We start from the raw sequence: 20,169 nt of genomic DNA, 5'->3' as shown, positions 1-20,169 counted from the left end.
ACATCCCATTGGCTAGAACTTAGTTACCTAGCCATACCTAACCACCTGTTTTTGTTTTTTTTTTTTAATTTTTATTATTTTTTTTTATACAGCAGGTTCTTATTAGTTATCTAGTTTATACATATTAGTGTATATATGTCAATCCCAATCTCCCAATTCATCCCACCACTCCCTGTTTTCCCCCCTTGGTGTCCAGACGTTTGTTCTCTACATCTGTATCTCTATTTCTGCCCTGCAAACCGATTCATCTATACCATTTTTCTAGATTCCACATATATGCGTTAATATAGGATATTTGTTTTTCTCTTGATGACTTACTTTACTCTGTATGACAGTCTCTAGGTCCATCCACGTCTCTACAAACGACCCAATTGCATTCCTTTTTATGGCTGAGTAATATTCCATTGTGTATATGTACCACATCTTCTTGATCCATTCATCTGTTGATGGGCATTTAGCTTGCTTCCATGACTTGGCTTTTGTAAATAGTGCTGCAGTGAACACTGGGGTGCCGTGTCTTTTTGAATTATGGTTTTCTCTGGGTATATGTCCAGTAATGGGATTGTCGGGTCATATGGTAATTCTATTTTTAGTTTGTAAGGAACCTCCATTACTGTTCTCCATAGTGACTGTATCAATTTACATTCCCACCAGCAGTGCAAGAGGGTTCCTTTTTCTTCACACCCTCTCCAGCACTTGTTGTTTTCCATCAACAATGTATATGAACTCCTGAGAGATCCACATTCTGCCTAATACTTGATATTGTCAGAATTTTAAATTTTAGTCTTGTAATGAATATTAAATGTTTGATTTGCATAACCTGATTGCCAGTGATACTTAACAGTTTTTCATAATTCTATGGCTATATATGTTAATGCTTTGGTTATTTTTCTCTCTTGCTCATTTTTCTATTGAGTTGTTATGCTCTTTCTATTAATATGGAGGAGTTCTTTTTATGTTCTTGATAGTCACCCTTAACAGTTTTGTGTATTGTGAATATATTCTCAATTTGTAGCTAGTCCTTTCACTTTCTTTTTTTAAGGTGATTGGATGGACAAAAGTTCATAACTTTGTAAAGACAAACCTTTCAATGTTTTATAGTCAGTATTTCTTGTTTCTTGTTTACAAAATTATTTCCTACCCCAAGGCCTCAAGATATTTTTTATTAGGAGTTTTAAATTTTTGTTCTTGACATTTAAGGCTTACTCCACCAGGAGTTGGTTTTTATATGTTTACACTTCTTTCATGTTGAAACTTTTTCCTGCCATATTTATTGAATAGCCTTTCTTTTCCCTCATGGATTTAACAGCACCCCTATCTGTCATATGTAAAGTTTCCTATTTTTCTGCAAATGTCTTAAATTTTTCTTATTAAGCTTATCCCTAGTTTATAGTTTCCTTCTTTTATTTTTTGAATGGGATCTTTTCTCCCTTTAATTTTTCTAATTGGCAGTTACTGATGTATAAGGAAATTCTCAATTACTGTATATTTATCTTTATTCTAATCATCTTACTAAATCCTTTTATTGTTTTTCAATTGATTGTCTTGTCCCCTGTTGCCATCCTCACCTAGGGATACATCTTATGTTCTGCATATACTTATCATTTGTTTCTTTCTTTTTGATATTTATATTCCTTATTGCTTGTCTTGTCTTAACCACATTGGCTAGAACCTCTTAGCAGTAACATATAATAGACCCTGGCAAGCCTACATCCTGTTAAAAAAGTGCTGATTATGGATATCTTTATGTTGATCCTAACCTTAAAAAAAATGTTTTTAATGTTTTAAGCCTATATATAATAGAACTACTGGTTTCTATATCCTTTTTTAAGTTAAGAAAGTTCCAGTCTATTCCAAATATTCTAAGATTACTTTCAGAAGGGGTACTGGATATTATCACTTGCCTTTTTAGTATCTCTTGATATGATCATTTGGTTTTTATCTTTTAATCTATCATAATAATATATTAAAATGTTTATTTATTTCTCCCAAGTCACAGATATAAAGCCAGGAAGACTAAATCGGGTAGGTCATTGGCAATATAAATATTATCCTTTCTATTATTCTCAAAACCCCTTAGAATATTTAAGTATTTGTTATCCAGCATACTGACCTTGTGCTTATCCTTTTACTCTGCTTATCTAATTTTATTTTATAAAACATCACTAATGAATTTCCCAGGAGATTTAAAGTTTTGTTATTTTTAAATTATCTGCAGAAAAACCTGGGAATCTTTCTTCATGCTGACTAAATAACATCACTGCTGAAACATAAGGATACATTTAAGGAAAGCAAGGCAGTGACTTATTACCATAGATTCCACACCAAAGCCAAATGATGTTATCTTTCGGTGAACGGTGAATGATTCTCTTATAAATGGCTGTAGGACTTTGACAAACCTTTGACTGTGTTACTGTTGTTGAATTAAGTTCTTTTATCTGTCAGTTTCTTCTGCCCCAAACCTCAAGATCTTTTCAGTATGAGACCTTAATAAAATAGAGAAAACAAGAAAAGAGAGATTTGTGTTTATAATTTTGTAATATTTTTCTGACAGATAGCCCACAAATTGTACAAGCTTCAGGCCCCCCTCAGCCCCTAAGTCTGCCTCTGTGTGTAAGCCAAGATGAGCAGGAATGGGTGTTGTTTTCTCCAGTCCTAGCCCCCACCTATACTGTAAGTGCTAGAAAGCTGATCTCTAATAATATGGTAGGGAACCAATAGTTTTTTGGTTACTTTCAGTAATTAAAAATGCCCCTCCCACCACCCTATCTTGAGTGGGAGATACCCAGCTGATTTCTTTCAGTCCTTCCGCCCCCTCCCTTCCTTTTCTGGTTCTAACTCCTCTGATGTTGGAGCTGGGAAAGGGGATTAAGAAAAGGGACACAAGTTTTTACTTAGCTGAACATACAATTACAAGGCTATAAGCTGCTCCACTGCTGCATCTTGGTCAGTGTATTGTTTTGCTAAGGCTGCTGTAAAAAATTACTACAAACTGGGTTGCTTAAACAACAAAAATGTATTGTCTCACAGTCTGTAGGCTGGAAGTCCAAGATTAAGGTGTCAGCAGGGTTGCTTCCTTCTGAGGACTGTGAGAGATGTTATTCCTTGCCTAGTTTGCTGACAATCTTTGACATTCCTTGACTTGCAGAAGCATTACCCCGATCTCTGCCTTCATCTTCATATGGCGTTATCTCTGTATGCATGCTTCTGTGTCCTAATTTCTCAATTTTGTAAGGATATCAGCAATATTGGATTAAGGTCCACTCTAATGATCTCATGTTAACCAGGTATGTCAGCAGTGGCCCTATTTCCAAATAACGTCCTGTTCTAAAGTATTGGTAGTTAAGACTTCAGTCTATGAATTTTTAGGAGACACAATTCATACCATGTTTTTTATTCTCCCCTCCCTCCCCTGCCTTTCTCCAGCAGGTCTACTGCCTCAACTCTTTAACCTAGAATGAATTACTAGTCAGATACACCCAGTCTTTATAAGTGATTCTTTTGGTGCTTCTTTATTAGGCTGGTGGGGTGGGGATAGATAAGCAGGGAAAGTACTCCTTTCTAGACCAGCACTGACATTTTGGAAGATAATCTTTGAATCCCCTTTGCCCTGCTTGTAAAGACTGAGAACTTGAGGAAGCAGAGAGGCCACCTCCCAATAACCCAGAGGAGGTATCTGGCTCCAGTTGTTTTCCACTTTCTTTGAAATGTAGGGATACTTAATCCACTTTGGGTTTATTTTAAATGTGGGAGGCAATAGGAAATAACCTACTCAATGTTCTTTTTCGAATAGAGGGAGGGGAAGAATCATTTCAGTCTGTGCACAAACTAAGTAAGGGAGTGGATTGTTCAGGCAATTATAACCTAAAATTCCTTCAAATAATAAAGTACTATCCCCTTACCCTTCTTTTGGTTGTACTTTTTTTTTTCTTTTTTCCTTTTTATTTTTTTTTTAATGTACTGTTCACTAAGGATCAGCTTAGTTTAAAGGAGAAAGACCTTAAGGATACTTTGTCTCTTTAAATCTGGGTGGTAAGGGTAGATCATCAGAGAAGTATAGACCATGAGCTTCTTGAGAACAAGTTCTTTTTCTGATTCATCTTTAGATGCCAGAGTTGTATGTGTTCATTTTTGTATGAATAACCTTCCCGGGTAGATAATAGTAAAGAAGTTCTGCCTTTTAAACTTATTTAATATCAAATGGAGCATGTTTTGCATATCTGTTGATGCAACTGTTTTGTTCCAATTCATTCTTATACGAAAGCCCAATTTGCAACATATTCAAATATTAACCAAAAGGAAAATAAATAGGTGACTGCAGTGTTTGTTTTTTGAGCATGTCTATGTATGGTGATTTAACAATCCAAGTGAAAATAAATTTATTAAAATTTTTGATAGTTACTGTTTTTAATGTAAAAAACTAGATGTGAAACCACTTGATTTTTTAATTTTTTTTATTTTTTGGCTGCGTTGGGCCTTCATTGCTGTGTGCAGGCTTTCTTTAGTTGTGGCGAGCGGGAGCTACTCTTTGTTGTGGTGTGCGGGCTTCTCATTGTGGTGGCTTCTCTAGTTGCGGAGCACAGGCTGTAAGCATGCAGGCTTCAGTAGCTGCAGCATGCGGTCTCAGTAGTTGCGGTGCGTGGGCTCAGTAGTTGTGGCTCACAGGCTGTAGAGCACAGGCTCAGTAGTTGTGGCGCACAGGCTTAGTTGCTCCGTGGCATGTGGGATCTCCCCAGACCAGGGGTCGAACCCGTGTCCCCTTCATTGGCAGGCAGATTCTTAACCATTGTGCCACAAGGGAAGTATGAAACCACTTGATTTTTGGAGTTGCCAAAACATTTCTGTAATAATATATACATTCATTGTCATAATAATCATTATGTACCCATAATCTTTAGTACCCATTAATTTTTATTAGGTACCACATGTCCAAAGTTAGGTTTTCTCTTAAATCCACCAAACATTATATTTTTTTCCTCCAAGCATGTTACATTCTCTAACTTGAAAAAACTACTTAAAATGATGAATAAAAATTGACATGTGTTCCATTGTAAAATTAGCAGTAACAAATCTGTCAAGCACAGCATCAAACAGCCTCATTAAAATGCCTATAGAGTCAAACAACCATGTCACATATCCTGATCAGGCATGGAAAATATTTTTAGTTATTCATTCACTTAACAAATATTCAGTACTTACCCTGGGCCAAGCATTGCACTAACTTTCCTTTTGTTAAGAGATACTTATGAAAAAACAATCAGATTATCAGAATCACTTATTGGTAGAAAGGAATAAAACAAATGTCTGTACTCTATGAAATCCAAGTTGATCTTTTCATACCTTCACTTTAGGAACTATGGGATTTGCCTTCCTGATTTTGCTGGGATCTTTAGATTCCTACACAATTTATTTACCCTTGTTGTACTATCTCAGATCATTGAGCAATGAAAATAATTTTACTTCCCACTTAATGACTGTTCACCTTTCAAACTTTTCCCAAAATGTCTAAAAATTTTATGGGAAAAAAACCTCTAATATGGAATGTGGTAAAGAGGGTCAGCTCTGGAATAGGAATGTGTAAGTCCTGGCACCACCCACCTCCAACCCCTTATTGGCTATATGACTTTGTCAGTTCTCTAAGCCTTAGTTTTCTTTAAACCTTAGTTTCCCCAGATATAAAATGAGGAAAATATTACTACCACACAGGGTTGTTATGAGGAGTAAATGAGATTAAACATGTGTTGACTGAAAAAAAAACCCACAATATGAGAGTTGTGAGTTGTTTTATTTGGAGCAAAATGAGGACTATAGCCCGGGAGACAGCATCTCAAGATAGCTCTGAGGAGCAGCACTGAAGAGGTTGTGGGGGGAGGATCAGTATATATGTGATTTTGGTGAAGGGGAATACATGCAGTCAAGCACACATTTTTGCAGAAGGCTGCTGCTAGTCTTGTGAAGGTTACTGCTAGTCATGAGGAGCAGATATCTCTGTTAAGGATTTTAGTGCTTTTTTTAGATATGAGAAGATGAAAGAATTTGGGCTCATAAAATCTTCTCCTGAGAATATCTAACTATGTGAAGGCCTGTTCTGCCAGTTTTTCCCAGAGCACAGAGTGCCTCATTCCTGATCTCCACCCTGAACGCCTTTCAGAGTGTGTTGAAGGTCAGCAGCCAGCTGCAGTGGCTAGTGGCTTAACTCTTGTAGAGGCAGATGGCAAGTGCCGATTTTCAGTTGGCACATATAAAGCACTTCGTGTACTACCCTTGTAAGTGCACAATATATTTGATCTTTTATTATTCACGACAAATGTTCAAACTATTATTGGTTCTAGAGACATTAAAGAAGATATTTTCAGTTTACTTGCATAGCAGTGATAATCTTAGATGTGTAGGTTTATCCATCCATCTACCCACTCACTCAATAAATATTGAGGGTCTATTTGCTTGATATTGTGTTAGATACTAAATAAAAGACTCCAAGAATTGCTTTGAGTACAGTTAGTTGCAAAGTTTAACTTTTTATTTTAAAGAAAAATCATTTAAGAATAATTATACATTATCCACTTTCCAGATCTTTTTGAGAAAGAATTATTTGTTCATTAACTACAGCTGTCACTTTATTTACATTTTTTCCTTAAAAGAATAGCTTTAGTGTTTAAGGAATCTGATTATCATTAATTCTAGATAATCATCAACTTCCTCAAACAAAATCTGCCATTAATCTTTGACACGTTACTTTTAAGCTTCTGTTTCATAATAGTGTTACTACCTTTTTATTTTTTTTTAACCTGCTTTACATTTTGATACCACTTTTCACTGGAGGATATCAAGCACATTCTATTACTTGTTTTAAATAATCATACATTAGGAATGCCTCTCATAATATTAACATCCTTATTTCTCTGTGGCTTCACATGTCAAAAGTGCTGCTTTCTAAATCCAAATGGATGAAAATTCAGCTTAGCTTCATTATTTCTTCAGCTCTAGTCATAACATAACATTTCTGACAAGTGAAAACAATGGTTGAGTGCATTCATTGATATATAACTTATAATATGTAAGTGGTTTGACAAATATATATGTATATGTGTGTGTGTGTGTGTGTGTGTGTGTGTGTGTGTGTGTGTATGGTAATAGTACTATTTAATGTATTGCCCTGAAGATTTTGTAAAGGTCAACTCTATTCCTATTACGGTAAAATATCTCCTCACCAAAATATAAGGAAAAGTTATGGTCTGACATTCACTTGAAGCTCTTTAGTGGTAAAAGTTTATACATGTCCAAAAGAATATCAGGATGGAAATGCAATCACTTTATTTATCCTTTAGTTGCCTTTTTTGAAAATTAGTTATTTCTACTTCTAGTCCTTTATCACAACAGTATATTGAATGTTAATAAGTTCAATAGTAATCCTTCAGAAATATAATAGGCATTATTTTAATATGATATAGACTCTTACTTTGAATTAATTATTACTTGCAGTCAGTACCTGTGATTTCTCAGTCACCATTGCTTGAAGACAATTTGTTTTTCAAATAAAGGACTTTGTATGATATTGAAATAGAATTTGTATAGTAGATTTTACACATAGAGGCATATTTAATTTTATCCTTAAAATATCAACCAACAACAGTTTTAAATGTACTGATTTTGGTAATTGTTCTGGATTATATAAGAGAATGTCCTTTGATTTCAAAAATACACACTGAAGCCGTTGGCAGTAAAGGGCATAATGTCTCCAACTTTTTCAAATGGTTTAGAAAAATACATATATATCAATATAATAATAATATACACAGGAAGAATGATAAAGCAAAGGTAACAAAATGTAAACAATTGGTGAATCTGGCTAAAAGGTATATAAGGGTTCCTTGTACTCTACTTGTACCTTTTTGTAAGTTTTAAACTATATCAAAATGTAAAACTACCCCCCCCAAGAAAACTCCACCAACTTTGCCAACTTTAGTTATCAATTTACGAAAAGATCTATTTTCATATATTACCTGCCTTTGTTCATTCCTGAGTATCTAGCATTAATCTTTTCCTGTGTGCAAGAACAGTAGAGTGGGAGAAAAGAGACTGATTCAGTAGTTTTGGTTTCTTCAAGAAGGATGGAAATCCTAGAAGAATTAGGAGAAAAACCTGGTACTTGTAAAATTAGAAAATAGCTCTCTTATGCTGTAGCATTTTAAAATTTCTGGTGTAGAAAAAGCAGATTCTATGATACATCTTATTTGGATATCCTTTTAAAGCGTTAAGGGTTCCATATGAGGACTTGTATGAGAACGTTCATAGCAGCATTATTTAGAATATTAAAAGCTGGAAACAATCCAAATGTCTGTCAGTGGAATACTATTCAGCCATTAAAAAGAATGAAGTAGTGATACATGCTGCAACATGAAGAAAACTAAATGAAAATCAGGCACAAAAAGTCACATATTATATGAGTTCATTTGTATGAAATGTCCACAATAGGAAAACTCATAAAAGGAAAACATAGATTAGTAGTTGCTAGGGGCTTTGAGGTTGGGAAGAATGGAGAATAACTCCTCATGGGTGCAAGGTTTCTTTTTGAGATGAGGAAATGTTCTGGAATTAAGTTGTAGTGATGGTTACACAAGTTTGTGAACATATTTAAAACCACTTTTAAAAAATGAATTTTATGGTATGTGAATTATATTTCAATAAAGCTCTTATATGAAAAAAGGCCTAACATATCACTCCTGCCTCAAAGTCGTTCCATCTAAATAATGAGAAGGGCCAAAGACCCTATAACCTTACATGATCTGTCTTCCTATTATTTCACAGACCTCATCTTCTTTTATGAAGATGAGGGTCATTCCAATCTACCTGCACTGGTCTCCTGACTATTGCCGCTTCTAAGCCTTTTTATTGGTTTTTCCCTCTTCCTAAAAGCCTTGCAACCCTTTACTCAAAAGTCAATCTCGCAGAGATGCCCTCCCTGGCTACCCTCTAAAATTGTATACCTCTCCAATATTAGCTATCCCTGTTCCTTGCTTTACTCTTCTTCTTGGCATTATTCACCATCTAACACAATATATATTTTACTTTTTAATTTTGTGTATTGTTTATCTCTTCCCCCCAGAATATAAACTCCATGAGGGCAGAGATTTTTTGCCTCTTTCATTCACAGCTGAATCCGAGGGCTTAGAACAGTCCTTGGCACTTACTAATCACTAATGTTGTCAAATAAGTGAATCTGAAAGCATAAGTACAGGCAGCTATAAGAAAAATCAGGAATGTTAAGTAATTGAAGAGAGAGCTACATGTTTTATACTCTTTATTCAAATAAAAATTGTTTCCTATAGGACCATGAGACTAAGGAAGTGGGAGGAAAGAAATGACTTGTGTTTAGTGTCTTGAGAGTAAAATAATAAAGACAATTATTCAGTTCTTAAAATAAAACTTTTTTAACCCAGGCAAATAATTCTTTTACTTTTTTACAATCATAAGGACCTGGCAGAGATCTACACATATATTAATTACTTAAAAAATATTGACTGAATTGACAGTGTGGGCCTAAATCAGGAGTCAGTAAACTACACCCCACAGCTTTTTTTTTTTTTTTTTTTTGTAAATAAAGTTATATTGGAATACAGCCATGCCCATTCATCGACATATTGTCTATGACTGCTTTTGGGCTCTAATAGTAGAGTTCAAATAGTTGTGAAAGAGACTGTATGGGCCACAAAGCCTAAAATGTTTACTGTATGACCCTCTATGAGAGAAGTTAGCTAACACCTGCCTAAATTAGTCCTTTTAGTATATAGATTATTATAGTAGGGAACCTTGGCCAGATATTGAGAAGTTCAAATTTCTCTTCTTTGACTACCTGTGTTACCTTGAACAAGTTTAAGTTTTATGATCTTTGGTTTCCTCATCTGTAAAATGAAGATAATACCCACCTTACATTGTTGTTTAAGAATTTTAAATGAGATATTATACATAAAGCACTTAGTGAAGTGACCAGAAAATACTTCAGTAAGTTGTAGCCCAGTAAGTGGCATGTGCATGTGCACGCATGTGCGCGCACACACCCGGAAACATAAATGCCCTCAAGTAGAAACTCTTTCAATCACATTTTCCAGGTACTTTCAATATTATTGGGAAAATAATGAATAAAATAAATTCAACAAATGTTGATTAAGTCTTTACTACACTTCAGGCACACAATAAACAGCCAAAATCTACAGGATTTGGTCATTTGTTGAAAAGATTATAATCAAGCATTGTTTCTTAACTGTGAGTCCTACTCACAGTATTTCGTGCCTTTGATTCATATTTTAGCAAAATGTACAGTCCACTATAAAAATTGTTACATTGTCAGGTAAGTTTCATTGCTTTATCTGTAAGGAAAATTTTACATAAGGAGGACTAATACATATTTTTATGAAGATGAGGGTCATATCAATCTACCTGCACTGGTCTCCTGACTATTACTGCTTCTAGGCCTTTTTATTGGTTTTTCCCTCTTCCTAAAAACCTAGCAACCCTTTACTCAAAAGTCAGTCTCTCAGAGATGCCCTCCCTGGCTACCCTCTAAAATTGTAGGCCTCTCCAACATTACCTATCCCTAGTCCTTTCAGGAATGTATGGGATTCTTTTGTTTTAATCTATCTTTGGCATATAGAATCACAGTCTTACTTTCAGTAATATATCATTCAATTAACATTTATTAATCATCCACTATATACTAGGCATTAAAGTTTTTTTTAATTAGTAGAACACACTTTTTGCCTTCTAAATGTAAAGTGGAGGAAATAACTACCTAAACAAATAATTTCAGTAAAGTACTAGGAGCAATAACCGTGCAAGTGTGGATGAGAAAGCTATTAACTCCGCATTAAAGTGTCAGGGAAGACCTGGAGAGGTGATATTTGAGCTGAGCCTCACTGGATCAGTTTGATGTTGTCAAGTACATATGGTTGAATGATACCTCGCAGAGGAGGTACCAAAATCAATCAACAAAAATTTTTGAGCACCTACTGTGTGCCAGATAATGCTCGTACTGGAGAAATACCAATGAACAAAGCAGGTAAATTTTTCCTGCTCTTGTGTAGATTACTTTAAGTGTAACATGCGAAGGCATGGGAGTGAGGTAAACAGTAACGGGTTGAGCCAAGGAGAGTTTGGGGGCCCCTACCAAGAAAAAAACAGGAGCCATATCACACCAGAAAGTTGGAACTCAGTGCTCTAGGCCAGTGGTTTCAACCTGGGAGCTCCAGAGATACTGATGCGTTATAAAGTTATTACAAAGGGATTATCAATCCATGCTTAGATGCTAAACAAGCAAGACATTTCAATAAAATGTCTTCTATAAGTATTTATCCCTACTTTTCAATTTTATATAGTTATCTTGAGTAATAAAATATAGATTTATTTAAACATGAGTTCATAATACCCTTTTTTTTTAACATCTTTATTGGGGTATAATTGCTTTACAATGGTGTGTTAGTTTCTGCTTTATAACAAAGTGAATCAGTTATACATATACATATGTTCCCATATCTCTTCCCTCTTGCGTCTCCCTCCCTCCCACCCTCCCTATCCCACCCCTCCAGGCAGTTACAAAGCACCAAGCCGATATCCCTGTGCCATGCGGCTGCTTCCCACTAGCTATCTACCTTACGTTTGTTAGTGTACATATGTCCATGCCTCCCTCTCGTCCTGTCACAGCTCACCCTTCCCCCTCCCCATATCCTCAAGTCCGTTCTCCAATAGGTCTGTGTCTTTATTCCTGTCTTACCCCTAGGTTCTTCATGACATTTTTTTTTCTTAAATTCCACATATATGTGTTAGTGTACGGTATTTGTCTTTCTCTTTCTGACTTATTTCACTCTGTATGACAGACTCTAGGTCTTATCCACCTCATTACAAATAGCTCAATTTCGTTTCTTTTTATGGCTGAGTAATATTCCATTGTATATATGTGCCACATCTTCTTTATCTGTTCATCCGATGATGGGCACTTAGGTTGTTTCCATCTCCAGGCTATTGTAAATAGACCTGCAATGAACATTTTGGTACATAACTCTTTTTGAATTTTGGTTTATATGCCCAGTAGTGGGATTGCTGGGTCATATGGTAGTTCTATTTGTAGTTTTTTAAGGAACCTCCATGCTGTTCTCCATAGTGGCTGAACCAATTCACATTCCCACCAGTAGTACAAGAGTGTTCCCTTTTCTCCACACCCTCTCCAGCATTTATTGTTTCTAGATTTTTTGATGATGGCCATTCTGACTGGTGTGAGATGATATCTCATTGTAGTTTTGATTTGCATTTCTCTAATGATTGATGATGTTGAGCCTTCTTTCATGTGTTTGTTGGCAGTCTGTATATCTTCTTTGGAGAAATGTCTATTTAGGTCTTCTGCCCATTTTTGGATTGGGTTGTTCGTTTTTTTCTTATTGAGCTGCATGAGCTGCTTGTAAATTTTGGAAATTAATCCTTTGTCAGTTGCTTGTAAATTTTGGAAATTAATCCTTTGTCAGTTGCTTCATTTGCAAATATTTTCTCCCATTCTGAGGGTTGTCTTTTGGTCTTGTTTATGGTTTCCTTTGCTGTGCAAAAGCTTTGAAGTTTCATTAGGTCCCATTTGTTTATTTTTGTTTTTATTTCCATTTCTCTAGGAGGTTGGTCAAAAAGGATCTTGCTGTGATATATGTCATACAGTGTTCTGCATATGTTTTCCTCTAAGAGTTTGATAGTTTCTGGCCTTACATTTAGGTCTTTAATCCATTTTGAGCTTATTTTTGTGTATGGTGTTAGGGAGTGATCTAATCTCATACATTTACATGTACCTGTCCAGTTTTCCCAGCACCACTTATTGAAGAGGCTGTCCTTTCTCCACTGTACATTCCTGCCACCTTTATCAAAGATAAGGTGTCCATATGTGCGTGGGTTTATCTCTGGGCTTTCTATCCTGTTCCATTGATCTGTCTTTCTGTTTTTGTGCCAGTACCATACTGTCTTGATTACTGTAGCTTTGTAGTATAGTCTGGTCAGGGTGCCTGATTCCTCCAGTTCTGTTTTTTGTTCTCAAGATTGCTTTGGCTATTTGGGGTCTTTTGTGTTTCCATACAAATTGTGAAATTTTTTGTTCTAGTTCTGTGAAAAATGCCAGTGGTAGTTTGATAGGGATTGCATTGAATCTGTAGATTGCTTTGGGTAGTAGACTCATTTTCACACTGTTGATTCTTCCAATCCAAGAACATGGTATATCTCTCCATCTATTTGTATCATCTTTAATTTCTTTCATCAGTGTCTTATAATTTTCTGCATACAGGTCTTTTGTCTCCTTAGGTAGGTTTATTCCTAGATATTTTATTCTTTTTGTTGCAATAGTAAATGGGAGTGTTTTCTTGATTTCACTTTCAGATTTTTCATCATTAGTATATAGGAATGCCAGAGATTTCTGTGCATTAATTTTGTATCCTGCTACTTTACCAAATTCATTGATTAGTAGTTTTCTGGCAGCATCTTTAGGATTTTCTATGTATAGTATCATGTCATCTGCAAACAGTGACAGCTTTACTTCTTCTTTTCCAAATTGGATTCCTTTTATTTCCTTTTCTTCTCTGATTGCTGTGGCTAAAACTTCCAGAACTATGTTGAATAAGAGTGGTGAGAGTGGGCAACCTTGTCTTGTTCCTGATCTTAGTGGAAATGCTTTCACTTTTTCACCATTGAGGATGATGTTGGCTGTGGGTTTGTCATATATGGCCTTTATTATGTTGAGGAAAGTTCCCTCTATGCCTACTTTCTGCAGGGTTTTTATCATAAATGGGTGTTGAATTTTCTCAAAAGCTTTCTCTGCGTCTATTGAGATGATCATATGGTTTTTCTCCTTCAATTTGTTAATATGGTTTATCACACTGATAGATTTGCGTATATTGAAGAATCCATGCATTTCTGGAATAAACCCCACTTGATCATGGTGTATGATCTTTTTAATCTGCTGTTGGATTCTGTTTGCTAGTATTTTGTTGAGGATTTTTGCATCTATGTTCATCAGTGATATTGGCCTGTAGTTTTCTTTCTTTGTGACATCCTTGTCTGGTTTTGGTATCAAGGTGATGGTGGCCTCGTAGAAGGAATTTGGGAGTGTTCCTCCCTTGGCTATATTTTGGAAGAGTTTGAGAAGGATAGGTGTTAGCTCTTCTCTAAATGTTTGATAGAATTCGCCTGTGAAGCCATCTGGTCCTGGGCTTTTGTTTGTTGGAAGATTTTTAATCACAGTTTCAATTTCAGTGCTTGTGATTGGTCTGTTCATATTTTCTATTTCTTCCTGATTCAGTCTTGGCAGGTTGTGCATTTCTAAGAATTTGTCCATTTCTTCCAGATTGTCCATTTTATTGGCATAGAGTTGCTTGTGGTAATCTCTCATAATCTTTTGTATTTCTGCAGTGTCAGTTGTTACTTTTCCTTTTTCATTTCTAATTCTATTGATTTGAGTCTTCTCCCTTTTTTTCTTGATGAGTCTGGCTAATGATTTATCAATTTTGTTTATCTTCTCAAAGAACCAGCTTTTAGTTTTATTGATCTTAGCTATCGTTTCCTTCATTTCTTTTTCATTTATTTCTGGTCTGATTTTTATGATTTCTTTCCTTCTGCTAACTTTGGGGTTTTTTTGTACTTCTTTCTCTAATTGCTTGAGGTGCAAGGTTAGGTTGTTTATTCGAGATGTTTCCTGCTTCTTAAGGTGGGCTTCTATTGCTATAAATTTCCCCCTTAGAACTGCTTTTGCTGCATCCCATAGGTTTTGGGTCGTTGTGTCTCCATTGTTATTTGTTTCTCGGTATTTTTTTATTTCCTCTTTGATTTCTTCAGTGATCACTTCGTTATTAAGTAGTGTATTGTTTAGCCTCCATGTGTTTGTTTTTTTTACAGATCTTTTCCTGTAATTGATATCTAGTCTCATGGCGTTGTGGTCGGAAAAGATACTTGATACAATTTCAATTTTCTTAAATTTACGAAGGCTTGATTTGTGACCCAAGATATGATCTATCCTGGAGAATGTTCCATGAGCACTTGAGAAAAATGTGTATTCTGTTGATTTTGGATGGAGTGTCCTATAAATATCAATTAAGTCCATCTTGTTTAATGTATCATTTAAAGCTTGTGTTTCCTTATTTATTTTCATTTTGGATGATCTGTCCATTGGTGAAAGTGGGGTGTTAAAGTCCCCTACTATGAATGTGTTACTGTCGATTTCCCCTTTTATGGCTGTTAGTTTTTGCCTTATGTATTGAGGTGCTCCTATGTTGGGTGCATAAATATTTACAATTGTTATATCTTCTTCTTGGATCGATTCCTTGATCATTATGTAGTGTCCTTCTTTGTCTCTTCTAATAGTCTTTATTTTAAAGACTATTTTGTCTGATATGAAAATTGCTACTCCACCTTTCTTTTTGTTTCCATTTGCATGGAATATCTTTTTCCATCCCCTTACTTTCAGTCTGTATGTGTCTCTAGGTCTGAAGTGGGTCTCTTGTATACAGCATATATATGGGTCTTATTTTTGTATCCATTCAACCAATCTGTGTCTTTTCGTGGGATCATTTAGTCCATTTACATTTAAGGTAATTATCGATATGTATGTTCCTATTCCCATTTTCTAAATTGTTTTGGGTTCGTTATTATAGGTCTTTTCCTTCTCTTGTGTTTCTTGTCTAGAGAGTTCCTTTACTATTTGTTGTAAAGCTGGTTTGGTGGTGCTGAACTCTCAGCTTTTGCTTGTCTGTAAAGGTTTTAATTTCTCCATCAAATCTGAATGAGATCCTTGCTGGGTAGAGTAATCTTGGTTGCAGGTTTTTCTTCTTCATCACGTTAAGTATGTCCTGCCACTCCCTTCTGGCTTGCAGAGTTTCTGCTGAGAGATCAGCTGTTAACCTTATGGGGATTCCCTTATGTGTTATTTGTTGTTTTTCCCTTGCTGCTTTTAATATGCTTTCTTTGTATTTAATTTTTGACAGTTTGATTAATATGTGTCTTGGCGTATTTATCCTTGGATTTATCCTGTATGGGACTCTCTGTGCTTCCTGGACTTGATTAACTATTTCCTTTCCCATATTAGGGAAGTTTTCAACTATAATCTCTTCAAATATTTTCTCAATCCCTTTCTTTTTCTCTTCTTCTTCTGGAACCCCTATAATTCGAATGTTGGTGCATTTAATGTTGTCCCAGAGGTCTCTGAGACTGTCCTCAGTTCTTTTCATTCTTTTTTCTTTATTCTGCTCTGCAGTAGTTATTTCCACTATTTTATCTTCCAGGTCACTTATCCATTCTTCTGCCTCAGTTATTCTGCTATTGATCCCTGCTAGAGTATTTTTAATTTCATTTATTGTGTTGTTCATCATTGCTTGTTTCATCTTTATTTCTTCTAGGTCCTTGTTAAATGTTTCTTGCATTTTGTCCATTCTATTTCCAAGATTTTAGATCATCTTTACTATCATTATTCTGAATTCTTTTTCAGGTAGACTGCCTATTTCCTCTTCATTTGTTAGGTCTGGTGGGTTTTTATCTTGCTCCATCATCTGCTGTGTGTTTTTCTGTCTTCTCATTTTGCTTATCTTACTGTGTTTGGGGTCTCCTTTTTGCAGGCTGCAGGTTCGTAATTCCTGTTGTTTTTGATGTCTGTCTCCAGTGGCTAAGGTTGGTTCAGTGGGTTGTGTAGGCTTCCGGGTGGAGGGGACTAGTGCCTGTGTTCTGGTGGATGAGGCTGGATCTTGTCTCTCTAGTGGGCAGGTCCACGTCTGGTGGTGTGTTTTGGGGTGTCTGTGGACTTATTATGATTTTAGGCAGGCTCTCTGCTAATGGGTGGGGTTGTGTTCCTGTTTTGCTAGTTGTTTGGCATAGGTTGTCCAGCACTGTAGCTTGCTGGTCGTTGGGTGAAGCTGGGTGCTGGTGTTAAGATGGAGATCCCTGGGAGATTTTCGCCATTTGATATTATGTGGAGCTAGGAGTTCTCTTGTTGACCAGTGTCCTGAAGTTGGCTCTCCCACCTCAGAGGCAGAGCCCTGACTCCTGTCTGGAGCACCAAGAGCGTTTCATCCACACGGCTCAGAATAAAATGGAGAAAAAGTAGAGAGAATTAGTAGAAGTAGGAAGAAAGAAAGAAAGAAAGGAGGGAGGGAAGGAAGGAAGAAAGAAAAAGAAAGAAAGAAGGAAAGAAGGCAAGAAGGAAAGAAAGGAGGGAGGAAGGAAGGAAGGAGGGAAGGAAAGAAAAAAGAAAGAAAGAAGATACTGTAAAATAAAATAAAGTATAATAAAGTTATTGAATTAAAAAATATTTAGGAAAAAAAAAAGGGACGGATAGAACCTTAGGAGAAATGGTGGAAGCAAAGCTATACAGACAAAATCTTACACAGAAGCATACACATACACCTTCACAAAAAGAGGTAAAGGGGAAAAAATCATAAATCTTGCTCTCAAAGTCCACCTCCTCATTTTGGGATGATTCGTTGTCTAAAGGAGGGAGGGAGGGAGGGAGGGAGGGAAGGAGGGAAGGAAGGAAGGAAGGGAGGGAAGGAAGGAAGGAAGGGAGGGAAGGAAGGAAGGAAGGAAGAAAGGAAGGAAGAGAGAAAGGTACAGTATAATAAAGTTATTAAAATTAAATTAATTATTAAGAAAAAAATTTTTTAAAAAAATGGACAGATAGAACCCTAGGACAAATGGTGGAAGCAAAGCTATACAGACAAGATCTCACACAGAAGCATACACATACACATTCACAAAAAGAGGAAAAGGGGAAAAAATCATAGATCTTGCTCTCGAAGCCCACCTCCTCAATTTGGGATGATTCGTTGTCTATTCATGTATTCCACAGATGCAGAGTACATCAAGTTGATCGTGGAGCTTTATTCCGCTGTTTTTGAGGCTGCTGGGAGAGATTTCCCTTTCTCTTTGTTCTCGCAGCTCACAGGGGCTCAGCTTTGGATTTGGCTCTGCCTCTGCATGTAGGTCGCTAGAGGGCATCTGTTTTTTGCTCAGACAGGACAGGGTTAAAGGAGCCGCTGATTCGGGGGATCTGGCGCACTCAGGCCTGGGGGGGGGAGGGGCACGGCGTGCGGGGCGGGCCTGCGGCGGCAGAGGCCATTGTGACGTTGCACCAGCCTGAGGCCTGCCGTGCGTTCTCCAGGGGTAGTTGTCCCTGGATCCCCTGAACCTGGCAGTGGCAAGCTGCGCAGGCTCCCCGGAATAGGGGTGTTTATAGTGACCTGTGCTCGCACACAGGCCCCTTGGTGGCGGCAGCAGCAGCCTTAGCGTCTCCCGCCCGTCTCTGGGGTCCGTGCTTTTAGCCACGTCTCGCGCCCATCTCTGGGGTCCGCGCTTTTAGCCGCGGCTCGCGCCCGTCCCTGGGGTCCGTGCTTTTAGCCGCGGCTCGCGCCCGTCCCTGGGGTCCGTGCTTTTAGCCGTGGCTCGCGCCCGTCTCTGGAGTTCCTTTAAGCAGCGCTCTTAATCCCCTCCACTCACGCACCAGGAAACAAAGAGGGAAGAAAAAGTTTCTTCGGCAGGTGCAGACTTTTCCCCGACTCCCTCCTGGCTAGCCGTGGTGCACTAACCCCTTCGGGCTGTGTTCAATCCACCAACCCCAGTCCTCTCCCTGCGCTCCGACTGAAGGCCCAAGCCTCAGCTCGCAGCCCCGCCCGCCCCGGCGGGTGAGCAGACAAGCCTCTCGGGTTGGTGAGTGCCGGTCGGCACCGATCCTCTGTGCGGGAATCTCCCCGCTTTGCCCTCCGCACCCCTGTTGCTGTGCTCTCCTCCGCGGCTTCGAAGCTCCCCCCTCCGCCTCCCGCAGTCTCCGCCCGCAAAGGGGCTTCCTAGTGTGTGGAAACCTTTCCTCCTTCACAGCTCCCTCTCACTGGTGCAGGTGCCGTCCCTATTCTTTTGTCTCTGTTTTTTCTTTTTTTTTTTCTTTTGCCCTACCCAGGTACGTGGGGAGTTTCTTGCCTTTTGGGAGGTCTGAGGTCTTCTGCTGGCATTCAGTAGGTGTTCTGTAGGAGTTGTTCCACGTGTAGATGTCTTTCTGGTGTATCTGTGGGGAGGAAGGTGATCTCCGCGTCTTACTCTTCCGCCATCTTCCCCAAGGTCTAATACCCTTTTTTTTTTAACATTTTCTATTTTCTCAATCAATTGGTACTATTGCTACAACGACTTTTAAGTCACTGTCAAAATGACTGATTTTAAAAAGAGATCGTAAAATATCCAACCTGAGACCTCCTGCCAATGTGGAAGCTGTTGAAGCTTTTAGAGCAGCCAACCAAAACTTCAGTAAATACTAAGTGCACTCCCAGGCACTGCTCTCGCCGCCAGGGTTACAAAGCTGTGTCCTCAGGGAACTTACAAAGTGAACAAGAGTCCAGAAGAAGAATAATGAAGTAAACATGGAGAGGAGGGTATGGATTCACTATATATTGAGATAGTAACCCTTAAGCAGTAAGAATTCACTCTGAAGGCAGATTTCTAGAATAGAAAGAAAGAGTAGAATATTGGGAAAAGAGCTAATTTTTTGCTAATGCAGGGGAAAAGTCTTATCTTTTCAAGAGAGTTTTTTTTTCCTTATAGTAACAAACCCAATCAATCTCCAGAGAACCGGGATATTAGGTCTCTCAAAATACCTCTTCTGCTTGATTTTTCTCTGCCTATTAATAAGGTGTAAGCCTGTGAAATAATCCTAAATCAAACCATGTAAATACGTAATGTAAATCACATTAAAAAATCCATCTGGATCTGACTCCTTCACGATGACATTGTGTGACAGGAGTTGAAGGACAGTTGTTTGCTCCATTAATGGATCTTTGAATCTTCAGCCCAACAAGCTCACTTCTCTTACTTCTTTCAGATTTCAGCCTTCTTTCCTTTACACACACACACACACACACACACACACACACACACACACACACAGACCCTTTCCTTTCTTGCTAAGAAAGACAAAGCTATTGACTACAACCCCAGAGTTGCCCCCAAGTTCTGACCACCGGCTCGAATTCTTATGAAGTGGACTTGTAATATCCTTAATGTTGCTGTTGGCAGTCAGTTACAGATTCCATTATTGTCGATCAATGCAGTCGCCATGCGAGGTGGGGGGAGGGATGGAGGAGGAGCAGAAGAAAGGAGGGATGAGAGCTTCCTATTCACAGATTT

General features: G+C 37.7%; 1 protein-coding gene across 11 annotated transcripts in view; it reads left to right on the top strand.

The window, feature by feature from the left end:
• RASAL2 (RAS protein activator like 2) overlaps positions 1-20,169 on the top strand; it is a 382,318-nt gene that overhangs the window by 252,185 nt on the left and 109,964 nt on the right. The gene's annotated exons all lie outside the window — the stretch shown is intronic.

Source organism: Orcinus orca, chromosome 1 (assembly GCF_937001465.1).
Source record: "Orcinus orca chromosome 1, mOrcOrc1.1, whole genome shotgun sequence".
NCBI lineage: Eukaryota > Metazoa > Chordata > Mammalia > Artiodactyla > Delphinidae > Orcinus > Orcinus orca.
Note: the sequence above shows the minus strand (reverse complement) of the source record. Positions and strands in the feature narration are given on the sequence as shown.